Source organism: Acomys minous (assembly GCF_964271855.1).
Source record: "Acomys minous genome assembly, chromosome: 7".
Classification (NCBI taxonomy): Eukaryota; Metazoa; Chordata; class Mammalia; order Rodentia; family Muridae; genus Acomys; species Acomys minous.
In genome coordinates, this window is record NC_140488.1 from 22,517,689 (window position 1) to 22,533,411 (window position 15,723).

Sequence of the window (15,723 nt, forward strand, 5' to 3'; positions counted from 1 at the left end):
CACGGCTAAATTGGTGAGAATCTAGGCAGTGAGAGAGTCTGTCTCAAAAGAGAAAGTAGATAGCACCTCAGATATAACACCATGGCTTACTGCTGGTTATACACAAACATGCATGCATCAAGACAGACAGGCAGCACACACGCATGCACACATTCAGGCACATGGGTGCACGTGCACACACACACACACACACACACACACACACACACACACACACACACACAATTTAGTGGGTGCTTCAAGTGGCATCATATCCTAAAAACTTACTTGAGAGGATGGTAGAGAGGCAAAGGAGATAGCCTCAGGCCTAGGCCCAGGTTTCTAATGGAGGACTCTGGGGACAGGACGGGATGGGTCCCTGTGTCCCTGACTATCTCTGAAAGGGAGGTGGCTGTCTTTGGAAACCCCAGAGAACAGCCCAGGAGTTGCTATCTCTAGAAAAAGAAAACTGAAAATCATTTCCGGTGTATGTTTGTGTGCCCTGGGCTCTCTGCCACCCCCGCCCCCCATAATGCAATGCTCCAGCTTTTTTTGGCAAGAACAGCCACCCTCTCTGTCTACCCCCTTCAAGTGTGTACACAAGAATACTTTAGGCTGTGTTTGAATGAAGGCCAAACAGCCTGCCCTGCCTTAGATCAGAATTCAGACAAGCAGGAAACCTCTTAAAGCCTCACCTGTTTGTGGTTATGTTCCACCAATCACAGATCAGCACTAGAAATACAATTACAGAGAATTAGAGTATCTAAATGAAGGGGGTGGGGAGAAGCTCCTAATCCCACTTTCCCAGGCCCAGGACCCAACAGGGCTGAGCGAAGAATAAAACTTTTAATGGAGTCCACGAGGCTCCCAAACAAATGTCAAGTTTAACATTAATGTGTTTAGAAAACTCACTCAAGATTATTCTTTTTATGTCTATTTCTAAACTACCAGCTAGCAAGCCTCCCAGGATCATTTTCAATCTGTCAGGTCTCGCCATGAAAGCTGTCCCTCACAGACCTCAGGCAGGCACAAACATCCTTCTATTGGTTAGTGAGAGAGAAGGTTTTAGGAAAATAGTTTAACGTATTCGAAGGCCAATTAAAATGAGGAATCTGCCTGAAAAAACATGTGGTTTGACAATAGTCACTTCATCTTCTATCAGGGACTCTCTGTCTCTGTCTCTGTCTCTGTCTCTGTCTCTGTCTCTGTCTCTGTCTCTGTCTCTCTGTCTCTCTGTCTCTGTCTCTCTGTCTCTGTCTGTCTGTCTGTCTGTCTGTCTCTCTCTCTCATCCAGTTTTTAGACACTTGTGTGATTCAGTTGCCTTCCTGTTTGGTGAAGATAATAAGCCATTATGTACAGTTGTCTTTAGGGAGCTTCTGGAAGAAGCAAAACACAACTATAGTCCCCAGCCATGAGATTTAATTGTGCTTCTGATATGTCCTGTAGCTGGAACAGAACAGAAAAAAAAATGAGGGCACATTTCGTTCCAACATGTGTTTAAATTGGACATGCTTACATGTGCTTCACCAGCCAAACAAAGGAAGAAGCATAAGGCCATCTTTCAAATACACCCTTAACGCTTGTTGCGGCTAAGAAATCTTTTGTGGGTCTAGGGTATCAGGGTAGGTTTGTGTCCCCAGAGCTGACTAGAGCTAGGGGAAACCTGCTCCACAAAAATTACTTGCCCAGTTTGTGTCTTTTCGAAGCCTACCTTTGGAGTGAGTGTCTCTGGTTTTTGTGAATACAAAAGGCATTAAAAACGGAGTCTCTGCCCAGAGACAGAAAAATCAGTGTGAAGAAGGGAGGGGGGCTCAGGGCACAGGAACGGAGAGAGGGAGAAAGGTGTGAGAAACACAAGAGGTTACACATTGCAAAAGGTGGAAGGGAAACCCTCAAACAATTCCTGCTTCTTTCTCAATCTGTAACTAGAAATTGTGCATTGTCTTTCTTTCTATAATTTCATTAGAATTGTAAGCCTAAATCCATTCGCCGTGGGCTGAGAGCTGAGGCTCCTAAGCTAGAGGGCACACCTGCATGAGGATAGTAAACATATATTTGCTTCCATCATTTGAGTAAAACAGGAATGGGATTCCCCTTAGCCCGACTCCTCTGGGTGTGTCAAGTCCGTCACAGCCTGCCCACCGTTTCTGATTATGTGACCTGAGGCCAGTCATCCCACATCTTCATTTTTTGGTTGGAATGTTCGCCAGGTAAGATCTGGGTATAAAAATGCTATTATCGAAGCGGGCTGAGAAAGAACAACACAATGGTTAGACAAACTCAAACTTTTGAACGTCAATAAAATGCGAGTTGCAAGGATATGGTGAATTCAATCACTAATAGGTTTTACAGGGTTTTTTTTTTTTTAAAGATTTATTTTGTGTGTGAGTGTGTGCTTGTGCCTTTATATGTGAGTGTGCATCACATGTGTCTGGGTGCCCTTGGAACTGGAGTGACAGGCAATTGTATGCAGCGTCATGTGAGGGTTGGAAAGTAAAGTTGAGTCCTCTGGAAGAGCAGAAGGCACTCCTGAGTGCTGAGCAAGCTCTCCATCCAGCCCCTCTGGTTGCTTCTTTTCACTAGGTTTAAAATCTGAGGGGGGAGAGGAGAGTTTTAAGAGGAGGATACAGATTGTCTCTTTTCATGTACAAGGCCTTTAATACCGACAGTTATAAGCAGCCTAACAGAATATGTAATGGGCGGGGGGCGGGTGTGTGTGTGTGTGTGTGTGTGGAGCTGAAGCAAACTCGCAGGCCTGCCAAACAAGAGGTTTCTTCAATTAGTGATATTCAAGTTGATGAGCCTCCTGTATTGTGAGAGTGAGGGCCTTGGACTGTGAACTGAGAGTCAGAAAGGTGCTGGAAAGACAAGTGGTGCTGATTAATATGTGACTACAGTCCTGTTGCCTTGGAGCCCGAGGGCAGGGTGCTTGGGTGCTGTTCTCTATACACCTCAGTTGATGTATGCTCACCCTAAATCTAATTTTCCTCATTTGAGACAACTGTGGTAGTAAAATTCTCATCGAGTGATGGTAGTCCTTAAATAAGTAAGATACAGATAACTTTCAAAAATTTTAATATTGCTGTTTCCCTGGTAACACCAACCGCATCTGTTTGCTGTGTTGTTAGAAGCGTCACCTCCATCTGCATTGTCAAATATTTACTGATGGATTCTCGGTCTCACTTGCTCCTCACTTTGTCCTTACTCTTTTCTTCTCCCTACATTTTCTTCTTTCTCTTTGCTCTGTGATCTTTGTGCTTTCCCCTTTACCCCTTTCTTCCACCCTGCACTTCCCTATTCCTCATAGTCTACTTGTTATGCAAACGCCCCATCTGTAAAATAAGGTTTCTCATAAGCACTTTGTAAAAACACTAATTGTGCAGATAGGGTGCAGAAAGTCTGTTTGTATTAGTTACTTTTCTTCTTCTTGGGGCAATAAGCAACCTAGAAAAAGTTGGTTTGATTTTTGTCCTACAGTTTTAGGGGATATGATCTGTTATGTTGGGGAAGATGTGGCCCCAAAAGCATGCTGTCCTTACACCCAGGAAGCAGAGAGCTGACAGGAAGTATAAGCAGATTATAAAATTTCAACATCCACCCTGAGAGACCTTCTTCTTCTAGGGCAGCTTTGCCTACACAAAATTCTACAACCCTCAAAAACGTACCACCTTACCATCCTCCTTGGTCTACAGGCAAGAATATAACCTGTACCCTTTAAATGTATTCTTAAAACTGGCCCACTCTGCCATACTCCTGATCCCATCATTTTCATAGTCTACTGTGTAAATCAGGTAGTCCTGCTAGCTACCCGAAGAACTGATTTTCCATCCTGTGGTCATTTGAAGGAAAATGCCCTGTAGGCACATCTATTTGTATACTGAGTCCCCAGTTGAACTGTTTGGAAAGATTGGGAGGTGTGTCCTTTTGGAGGAGGTGTGTCTTTGTTGAAGGGGGTTGTGTCGCTGGGAGTGGGCTTTTGGTATTCAAAAATACAAACCAGGCCCAGGCTTCTCTCTCTCCCCACCCCCCTCTCTCTCTGTCTCTGTCTCTCTGTCTCTGTCTCTCTCTCTCTCTCTCTGTCTTTCTCTCTCTCTCTGTCTCTCTCTCTCGGTCTCTCTCTCTGTCTCTCTCTCTGTCGCTGTCTCTCTCTGTCACTCTCTGTCTCTCTCTGTCTGTCTCTCTCTCTCTGTCTCTCTGTCTCTCTCTCTGTCTCTCTCTGTCTCTCTGTCTCTCTCTCTGTCTCTCTCTCTGTCTCTCTCTCTCTCTCTCTCTCTCTCTCTCTCTCTCTCTCTCTCTCTCTCTCTCTCTGCCTGCTGCATGGGGATCAGTATGTAAAGCCTGCAGCTACTGCCTGTATGCTGACTAATCCTCTGAAACTATAAGCAAGCCTTTAACTAAATGCTTCTTTCTTAAGAGTTGCCTTAGTCATGGGTTCTCTTCACAGCAATAGAACAGTGACTAGGACACCTCCTTTTGGCCCATACGCTCTCCCACGTGCACTAGTCCCTGGGGGGCTGGGAATAGCCTTTGGCATTGCTTATTATTTTGACTGCAGTCCCAGTGTTTGGGCCTATCTCCTTAGGTAAAATGTGTGACTTGGTATGCTTCATTTCCCTTTAATGAGCTTTTATTCCATCTGTGGGAGAGGGCCCCTCAGAGTCCAGAACACACTCAGACACCAAGTTCCAATCACAAAGGAGATTTATTACCCTAGGAAGGCAAATGTGGTAGGCAGAGGGGAAGAGGCTGCCTCTGGACTGGACAAAGATAGACAGGAAGTGCATGTCTCAGCAGAAGTGGTTTTTAAGGAGAAAAGGGGGAAATGGGTACTAGGATGAGTTGTTGAGGCCTGATTGGACAGCTTAGCCAGAGGAGCCAAATCATGAATTTTGGTAGCTGGACCTTAGTGTTTAGTCTCAGGAATGAGTCAGGGACCGAATAAGGGACTAGACCTTGGGAGCTAGCTTTAGGAATGCAATCTAATGTTTTAGTAAGGGGGAAGGGCAAAACCTGTCTGCAATGCTTGCAGTGTTTGAGCCTTTCACCATCTGTATCACATGAGAGGCTTGGACTTAGTGTGCAGCTACTGGCTTAGGGTCCTTGTGGAGGATAACTCAACCTTCGATGCCTGTGGTGAGATGTGTGTTCTGGGAACATTGTGCATATCAGCTGCTGTTGCAGCTTGAGAGAGATGTGCTCACTGGTTAGGTTTTGTTGTTGTTGTTGTTGTTTTGTTTTTATTGCCTCATAATCCCATCAGCTCTAATGAGTGGACTATGTCTTAGAACATGAGTTTCTAACTTATTTGATGATGGAACTTACTTCATTCAAACTCCTACCATAGAGCCAGAAATTGGAATTGGGAGTCACAGTTAACATTTTTTTTTGATAGCTACTCCTTGATCTTCATTATCTGCCGGAGTCCAGCAAGGAGGAGGTCAGGCTCTCCAATGAGTGGCTGGGAGCTCCTTCTAGACAATGAGATGACTCTACAGGAAGAGCTCTTTGCGGGAGCATAACTCTTCTGGGTCTCAGCATCTTTCAGTGCCCATATTTTCATTTTTTCATTCTAAATCAGAGATCAGTAAACTGTGGCTCAGGAATCAAATCTGGTCCACTTGTTTGTATAGCTGTTTGGTAAACTAAGACTGCTTTTCACTGTGTGTGTGTGTGTGTGTGTGTGTGTGTGTGTGTGTGTGTGTGTATGTGTGTGTGTGTGTGTGTGTGTTTTACCAAGAAGCTCATGGCTTTGTCCATACTAGGCAAGTGTTCTATCACTGAGTCATACCTCTGGCCTTTTCTGACTTTTTATCTTGAGATAGGGCCACAGTTAGCTGGTATTATGCTCATTATGGACCCACACAGGTCTGGAATTCCTGATCCTTCAGCTTCATTCTCCCAAGTAGCTAAAAAAAAAAAAAAAAAAAAAAGGAACATGTACCACCAGGCCCAGATTGTTTCTTATATTTTTGAACAGTTAAAAAAAATCCCAAGAATAATATTCTGTGATACCTAACAGGTAAAAATAAAATTTTAATGTCTATGGCCACAGACAAAATAACAGTGGAGGTGATTCATTGTGAGGGAACCTGTGTGGCCCTCACACTGAAATATTTACTAGTAGGGCCCTTTCTAGAAGTTTGTCAGCTATCGTGTTGGAGACTTTGAGGAGTTTTGTGAAAACAGAAAGTCAAGACTGTCTCTGACCTGGCAGAATATGCCTGCTGGGGGCCTAGCAACTCCCGTTCTTAGCTATTTCATCTTGCTTTACTTTAAGTCTTCACAGGTTCCAAAGCTCAAACACATACAAAGCAGAAAACAGTAAATCTGTGGCCCCAACTGGCTTCAAACCCAGAGAACTGAATGCCTCTGCCTCCTGAGTGCTGGGACTAAAGGTTTGCGCCATGGCGCCTAGCTGACTTTTTAAGTTACATTGTTCAAAAGACATAATTTGCAACAAAGATGGAAGATTAAGGAAAGTCTTAAAATTAGATAAAGTTCAGTCCTTGGGAGATGGACACAGGAAGATGAGGAGTCCAAGGCCAGCCTAAGCTACATAATAGGGACAGAAGAGCTCTTTGAATGACTGTTTGAGAAATGAAGTAAGAAGAGGCTGGAGTCTAATTTATTCTACGTATTACCTCTTCAATAAACCACTGCCTTTTTTCTCCACCAGCTCAAAGCTACTACACGCAGCCTCAGGTACTAAGGTTAGGCCAGTGAACCGTTTGCCGTAGACAGCTGCATTTGCCTCTGGAGCACCTTTTAAAGGTGGTTACCAAAGCCTCACATTTTAACACAATATTTCCAAAACGCCAAAAACGAATGCTAAACAACCAGGAGAAAGAAAATCTCAAACTTTTCATTACAGGTTCTCACAATGTAATGCCAAACCATATTGAAGCCTGAGGCAAAAGGAAAATGTGTGCCTAGATACACGTTTATATGGATATTTCAAAAGCCAACTTTTTTTCCCCAGAAGTAGCTTTTGAAAAATATTATTGATGTGTTTGCTTCCATTAAATCCAGGAAGGCAAAATGATAATAAATTCTGTTTAGGGTATCAATAAAATATTTAAACCTCAAATATTATTGTGAGTTTTAATATACTGACTTTTAAATTATTCAGTATGTTTTCCAACGACTTTAGTTTTGACTGTGTGAAATAAGTGTTCTGTTCGGCCTGTCTCTCTTGACAAATCTGCCCAGCAAACCAGCTAGCATGGATAAAGGACTGTCCACCCAGCACAGGGCTAGATCCTGAGGTGATACATACAAGAGTAGAATAGAGTAAGCACCTTTTAAGGATGGCAGGGTACCCAGAAAGTTATGCCAGGAGACTCATGGGATAGAAATGTTAATCGTGGAATGGGAGACAGAATGGGACCACAGGATACATTTAGAGCATCAGAAGAAGGAGGAGCTATAAGAAGCCCATGAGCTAGAGATGGCTTTTTGATTTTTGTTCTTACTGAGATCAGGCTGTGCCCTACCTTAAGTTACTCCACCTAGTGTTAAAAAAAAAAAACCAACAACAACAACAACAACAGTGGTTTTTCAGACTGGGCATTGCTCTGAGAGACTCCCATTTTACATGCAGCTTTGGACTCCATGCTGAGGATATAGGGGCAACTTTGCACCTGGGTGGACATGGAAATAATGCCATCTGTCCAGCACCACCCACAGGACACAGACTGCTAGTTTTCTACTAACAGTAACGTGGAATGCCCTATGAGCATGTCCAAAGTAGGCTGGGACCATATGAGCACATGGGCAAATGGTCACATATGATAATATCATATCACAAAAGCTAGGCGTGAGAACATAATGGACAAGAACATCAGGACAAGAAAGGATACAACAGCCTCATCTGAGTCTATATAATGAGAAGACACCTAACATTACAATGGTGATGGTTCCCACTGATCTGCCATGTTATTTCAAGCAAGTTGCTTACTCAAGTGTTTTGCTTTATTTGGTTTATCTTTTTCTTTTTTTCCTTTTCTTTTCTTTTTTTTCTTTTTTCTTTCTTTTTTTTTTTTTTTTTTTTTTTTTTTTTTGAGGCTTCCCTGACTGTTCTGTGAAAGCCGCTGTTGGCAGAGCCTCTTTTTCTTTTTCTACCTTCTACCCTGCTATGTGACATTTTTATTGTTTTTGAGATGAGGTATCATATAATAAGGGTGTTCTTTAATTTGCTGTATAGCCTAGGATGATCCCCATCTCCAAAGTGGTGGGATTATTGGTATATGCCACCATGCCAAGTTTATTTGGTTCTGGTGATAAGATGGGAAGCTTTATAGGCAAGCAGCTTACCAACTGACCTGTATGTATCGCAGCCTTAGCTAGTTCTGTGATTTTATTTCTTTCATGAGGCCTCATGTGGCCAAAGCTTATCTTAGATTCACTATTTGGCTAAGCCTGATCTTGAATTTCTGATCCTCCTGCTTCTACCTCCCATGTGCTGGGATTGTAGGTGTGTACTGCCATGCCTAGTTCAGCTCTCTGATCTTAATTAACTACGTCTATATCCTCCCATATACTATCTTTCATGCATGTCCTGGTCAATGGGAAACACTAATAGGAGATCTGGACTCAAGGCAAGAATTGATCAGGATATTTATTCATCTGGCTTCTTGCTTTTTAAAAAATAATATATTTTATCAATTTATTCATATTACATCTCAGTCATTATCCCATCCCTTGTATCCTCCCATTCCTCCCTCCCTCCCATTTTCCCCTTACTCTCCTCCCCTATGACTGTGACTGAGGGGGACCTCCTTCCCCTGTATATGCTCATAGGGTATCAAGTCTCTTCTTGGTAGCCTGCTATCCTTCCTCTGAGTGCCACCAGGCCTCCCCATCCAGGGGACATGGTCAAATATGAGGCACCAGAGTACGTGTGAAAGTCAGATCTCACTCTCCACTCAACTGTGGAGAATGTTCTGTCCATTGGCTAGATCTGGGTAGGGGTTCGATGTTTACTGCACGTATTGTCCTTGGCTGGTGCCATAGTTTGAGCTAGACCCCTGGGCCCAGATCTGCCAGTCATAATGTTCTTCTTGTAGGTTTCTAGGATCTCTGGCTTCTTGCTTTCATGGCTGAAGATTGGTGGCACCATTGCCCCCTTCAGCTATCTATGGCTTCTTTTAGGAACAGTCAATCCAAGTCCCTGTTTTCTTGATGCTTCAGCCAAGGGCTGGCAATAGCTGGCTCATTTGACATTGCCCAGACTTTTGAAAGCACTGATTTCATGGAGCCCCCTTGAGTTGCTATTTTTGAATGTATTATTTCATTTCTGCCAGGTTGGCACATAGTAAATGCTCAGTAAACAGAACAAAACACACACACACACACACACACACACACACACACACACACACACACACGCACACAAACCTCACCCTTTCTTGGAGCTTGGAAGATCAGTCAGTAAAGTGCCTGCCATACAAGCATAAAGACATGAATTTGAATCCCCAACACCCACTTCAAAGCTCATCATGGTACACAATATAACCACAATAACAGGAAGGGGTGGTGTCAGTGAAAGACAGATCCTTAGAGCTCATTGTCCAGGTGGCCTTATTAACACAGATACAAATTCAGTGAAACCCTTGTTTTAAAAAACTAACAGTAGCCAGGCAGTGGTGGTCCACATCTTTACTTCTAGTACTTGGGAGGCAGAGACAGGTGGATGTCTGAGTTCAAGGCCAACTTGGTCTACAGATTGAGGAGTTCTGGGCCAGCCAGGGCCACACAGAGAAACCTTGTCTCTAAAAATCAAATGAAAGCAAGCAAGCAAGCAAGCAAGCAAGCAAGCAAGCAAGCAAGGAAGACAGCTGATGTCAACCTCGGGCCTCCATGTGCACACACACGCACATTCACTCACTCTCATACTTGCATACTCCCACAAGAATCCTTGTATACATCAAATACAACACACACACACACACACACACACACACACACTTCTTTATACTTTATTGCCTTTGTGAAGCCTTTTGTGGTGACATCTTCCTGGAAGTCTCCATCCAGATCGCTGGGTTTGAGGCCTTTCTGGAGTTTCTGAGTTTGCCTAGATATCAGCAAAGTAGAATACATGGTTCTTACTCTGAAGTCAACAGTCATGCCAGGGTAAATGGCCATACCAGCTTTCCTAATAGGCTAGCTCAGGGTACCATCCAGGTGATTGTTCTGGACAGTTTTTCCAGCCATTGTCCAACAGCTTCAATGAGCTGCATATAAACACCCACTATAACTGTCCATGCAAAGCCATTTCATTTATTGTTTCTGTCTTTGGACCAGCACTGGTCAGCCACTTACTGAATTCACATCTATAAAAGCAAGCCCTTGGCGAAGTTCCCATTTCTTTGCTCCCAATTCACATCTGACCAGATGAGTGAGAGGGTGCAGGATTGCCCGGATCTCATCTGAGGGACCATCCAGTGTTACCTCAGAGCCTCCTTGACTGTATTTGTGTGTCACATCAGTCTCTCAATGGAGAGACAGTTTGTTTCTTGGAATGATTTTTTTTATAAGGAAAAGCGCTACAGCCTTGGCAGATATTACATTGGTCTCCTCCCGGACACATCATAGCTCCCGTTCTGCTCTTTCTTTCTTCACTGCTGGTGTCATTCTTGAAGACAGTGCTCCATTCTTGTGCATCTGCAGGGTTAAGAGACAGTCTTCTAGGAAGACAGCAGGTCCTCTGAATGACTTCACAGCTGCTGAAGTGTCAATCTAACACCTATGACACATTGCTCCTGAGACTCTTTTATGAGTGCTATGTATGCTTGAGCAGATTCTCATTTCAACAGAGCACAGTAGCCCTGAGCATTGGGAAGTGGAGAAGGGAGTCTAATGCCAGTAGACAATCTAAACCACAAACAAGGGAAAGGGAATGTGGACTTGACATGGACTCCGCCCCCCTCCCCCGCAATACCAGCGTACCTTCTCCATTTAATTAGCAAAATCCATACTCCAAGATAAAATGCTTGGAGAATCTCACAAGCCATGCCCTTGGAAAACCATGTAGACCTTACTCATTGCTTTCCTGACACAGGAGAATTGTCCAGGGCTCCCTAGAGTGCTACCACTGCCTCGCAGATGGGGTGGGGCAGCTACGATCCAGACAGTGGAAGTCCAATGGCCTCCATCTTTTTCCCTCTGCTAAAGATTCGGAAGAATAGACCGACACAGAGGTGGGTGGGAACAGCAGTAGCAAAAGGTGCAACCAAGTGCTACATGCCTTTGCTCACACACAGCATCAGCCTTCCCAAACTAACTGGAGTGAAGCCAGGCCAGCAGCCAGGGAAGCGGTGCCTCAGCTTGCCTGCAATATATTCTTAGAGCCTGCATGTGAGGAAGTCTGGGTAAATGGTCTGCTTCAATGCAGCGCCTCTGAGTCTCTGGTTTTCCAGATCTCATGGTTGTCCCCACCCAGTTCCCTGGGGAGGACCTCCATTCCCTTCTCCAGAGACAAAGACAAGGCTCTGGAATATGAGTCAAACACTTCTCAAACAATTGAATTCTTCTCCAGATCCCCTTGCAAGAACTGATCTCTGAAGTCCAGGCTTATGAAAAGGCGGTAGTCTCCTCTGAAGGGGTGCTGTCCAGAAAGAACGTATATTGCCTGAAAGCCACCAGTTAACCTACAGTGTCACAAACACTTCACTTGGGCCAATCAGCACCTCCATGTTGTCTTCCAAGGCAGGTCTGTTTATTTATTGTGTCACTGTGCCATCCCGCTGTTCTTTGTTCCCTTTCTGGAGTTGATGGACTCAGATTTTAATATGTGCTTCTCTGCTTCACTGGTCTGGGCACACAACAATGTTTTTTTTTTTTATTTCTTGATTTGTTTGTTTGTTGTTGTTGCTTTCCTTTTCATTTACTTTCATTGTAAGCTTAAACAACTCTTCTGGAAGAAAGAGAATAACTCACAACCTAATGACCATTCACTTCTATTTTTGTCACTTCGTGTTCACTTAAGATCTCAGCTGATGTACAGTCTGGATTCTTGCAGGGCTTCAATCAAAATGTATACACGGTTTCACTTAGCATAATTGTACATACACATTTACATAGATCAACACAGACGACATTCTTGTCATCTCTAATAGCCATAGAACATTCCGTTGCGGGACCACAGCACTTTAGAAGACATCACATTTGCATGTTTTCCTACTTGTGGGTGGCACTTCAAACCGTGCCCGCTGTTAAGAGAGCTATGCTTAACCCTGGCCACAAATCAATACTAAGACAATATGAATTAAGTCACATGGGAGCTAAAGCTCACCAAGTTGAATTTAATTAGTAGACATTGTTACAGGGCCATCGATTCCCTCCTGGAGGAGGCTTCTTGATGCTATTTTTCACTCAGCTGTGTCTAGAAGATGTGGTTTGAAATGGCCCTTACTTGTTTTGGCTCAGTTCTAAGTGAACCTGACTCTCATTCATCTGTAGGACTGCCACTTTCTATTGGCCTTATCTACCTGAATTCTTCACATGTATACCACAAGGTACTACCACTAGATTAGCTTTGCTTTCTTCCAGGAGTTCACATCATTTAAAAAATAATAATTGTGTGTGTGTGTGTGTGTGTGTGTGTGTGTGTGTGTGTGTGTGTGTGATGCACACACATGCATGCCACAGTGCGCATGTCCATGGGAGAGGACAACTTGCAGCAGTAGAGTCTCTCCCTCTACAGTGTGACTCCTGGAGATCAAACTCCTTAGGTTGGCAGGCTTGTTGGCAGGCACCTTTAACTGCCGAGCCAGTTCAATGAGCCCCAAGTTCACGCCTCTCTTATTTTCTTGCTGGTGTTGTCTGACAAAGCTTCTCTGACCTTAAGCATGGCGAGATGGACATGTATCAGTCAGTGTTGTTGCTGTTTCTAAAACTCGTTAGGGGCAGTTTGCTATTGGTATCATGGTGGTCTTTCACTTTATGGAAGCGAGTTGCAGACTCTATCTGTTTTGTATCCCCTGCTAGTTGGAGCTGGCGCTGCTCAAAGTTTCTTACCAGTGAGGAGTAAGTACATGGTCTCCTAGTAGGAAGAGACTATTCCATTGAATATGGTCATTTAAGGCTATGGAAAGTCTTTTCACTTACCTACCTGTGTCAGTTTTGAGATATCACATTTTTGTATATCCGTGACAGATTTTGGCACAGTAGCAATGTCTCTACCATCTAGATGTGTGCATGGGAGAGACTTTTGAGATAGATCTAGTTGGTGGTGCTTCCCTTCTGCACAGTAAAGGTGCTTGACCACAGTGCTCTTCCAACTGATAATAGATCTATGTTAGCAAGACGTTAATTTGTGTCACTATAATGGAATTGTCTCTCATAGACTACTACTTTCTGGACTCATGGTTCTGAGGTTCAAGTGAAGTTGCAGATGGACCCATGTGTTTGGGTCTTTGGCGAGGATGGCACATCATGGGATCATTACGGCCAGTGAGGCTTTGTCAGAGCACAACAGCAAAGAAATAAGAAAGGTGTGACTGACCTCTGAGTGAGCGAATGAGATGGCTTAGCAGGTCTAGGGTCTTGCTGCCCATCTGGGCCCTTGAGTCTAAGCCCTGAAATCCATGAGCTAGAAGAGGGGACTAGATTCCTGTTAGTGGTCCTTTGGAATACACACACACACACACACACACACACACACACACACACACACACACACACACCACATGCACCCTCCACAAAATGAATGAATCCACATAGAAATACATTTTAAAATCATAAAAACAAAAGCCTCACACTAAGCCCTGTTTCTTAACAGACCACAGTACCTCTCACTTCAGCCACTTTGGGGATCAAGCCATTATATATGGACCTTCGGGAGGAACACTCACACATCTAAATTATAACAGGCTTCAAAGGACCGTCATCCCCACTGCCACTCCAGGCAACTTGTTTTTTTTTTTAACCTGGTATTCTTAAGGAACATGGAGACCTAATCTGGAGAGCTTGGTGTCATGGTCTAAAATGAAATTTCTTACAGACTATTACTAGCAATGATAATTTTATATGCAGGATTCACCAAAGTCTCTCAAGGTTCCGTGTCATGCTCTTGCAGCAGTTACCTCACAATGACGCTATCTGGTTAGAGTTAGGAAGACAACCTATGAGCAGACTACAGAATCAAGAAAACTTGCCAGATTCAAGATGGCGGAAGCCACTAGAACACTCCAGGCCTTAGGGACCACTCTGAGGAGCCATGGAGGCTTCTGAGGGGAAAGATCTACAGAGGCATCAAGGGGAAACTTGGTGGTGGAGGATAAATCTGAAGAGCCTGCAGTATCTCTGGAATAACTTAAAAAGGGCAAGTGTAATGGAAGACGGCCTTTTCAAGTGGTTTCATGGAACTGGAGAAAAAAGATGGCTGAACAGAGCAGTGAGAAGTGGAGCTATGTCATCGCTATGAGCGTGCCTGGGGTGCTGGTGCTGAGGGCAGAGTGGTTAGCAGCGACCTGGAGCTTACAAGGGTCCTGACCCAGGCATACCTCCCAGCCACAGGATAACCCTGACTCTGTAACAGCAGGATAGCCAATAGCAGTCTCAGTGATATCCCAGTATTTATGGTGCTTCAGAAACCTTGAACCAGACCAATGACTCACTGCAATAGGTATTTGAATGTAAAGTTGTTTAGAAAAATGATATACTGTCTGACACACGGCGGATTGCAATACCACTTTAGTAAATGAATATGCAATAGAGAGATGGAAAAGATGGTAGAATAGAATGGTGCACTAATCAGGGAGAAGTGGAACTAGAGACATGGCAGGCACAAAGAAGCATGCCATTGTCAAGTAGAGTCAGTCCTTGGGCCATCAGGAGGCTTGGGCCATCACAGGGTCTACCTAGCTCAGCTCTGACTGGAAGCATGGAGCTGCCATGGCTGCTCACTTTGTTTACCTTTCTGGGAGGAAGAGAGTACAAGGCCTCATGCTACTTATAGGCTGCCAACATTATGGTTGTACCAGGAAGGGTGGGTGTAAAGCATTGTGGAGCTCATGCACGTCCTGACAAGATACACATCCAAACCACATCATCACTCTGACTTGGAGTAACAACAAAATATCCTAGATGAAGAATGGTTCATTTTGTGGGCCAAGACTCCTTGAAAAACTTTTATGGTCCATGCTGCTGCCAGAGGCCATTTTGGTGTCTGTGGTCTGTGCTACAACCAGGTACCATGTTGATGGTCGTGATCCAGCCTGCCACTGGAGACCATATTGATGGTTGTGGTCCATGCTGCTGCAGGCTGCTATGGGCAAGGAGCCTTCTTTTGCAGTGATATTGATGATTGCACACTCATAACTAGAAACGAGAGTCATTGAAGGGTTCTGTGATAACACCTCTTGCCCCTTCTCCCACACACAAAGAAAAAGTCCAGACAGGAAGATATTGGAGTTAGTCCTTAAAAACTGTGGTAGGGATGCTGCAGTGTAGCTTTTCACAGCTGATGGGGATGGATGAGGACTCGGCTCTCTTTAAAAGGCTGGGCACTAGGAGTTTGACCATGTTCCAATGAGTATATGGGCAACACAAATTGGACTTGACTTTGGAGGGGGAACACAAGGAGGGAAGTATGGACTTAGAAGGAATGGGAAGTGAGTGTGATGGAGTGCATAGTATGAAATTCCCAAATGAGTAACAAAAACTATGTTGGAGTAAAAAGAAAAAAAGAGAACTTGCCTTCAGGAAAACAAAGTCCATGGACTGGCTCTCTGTAAACTATA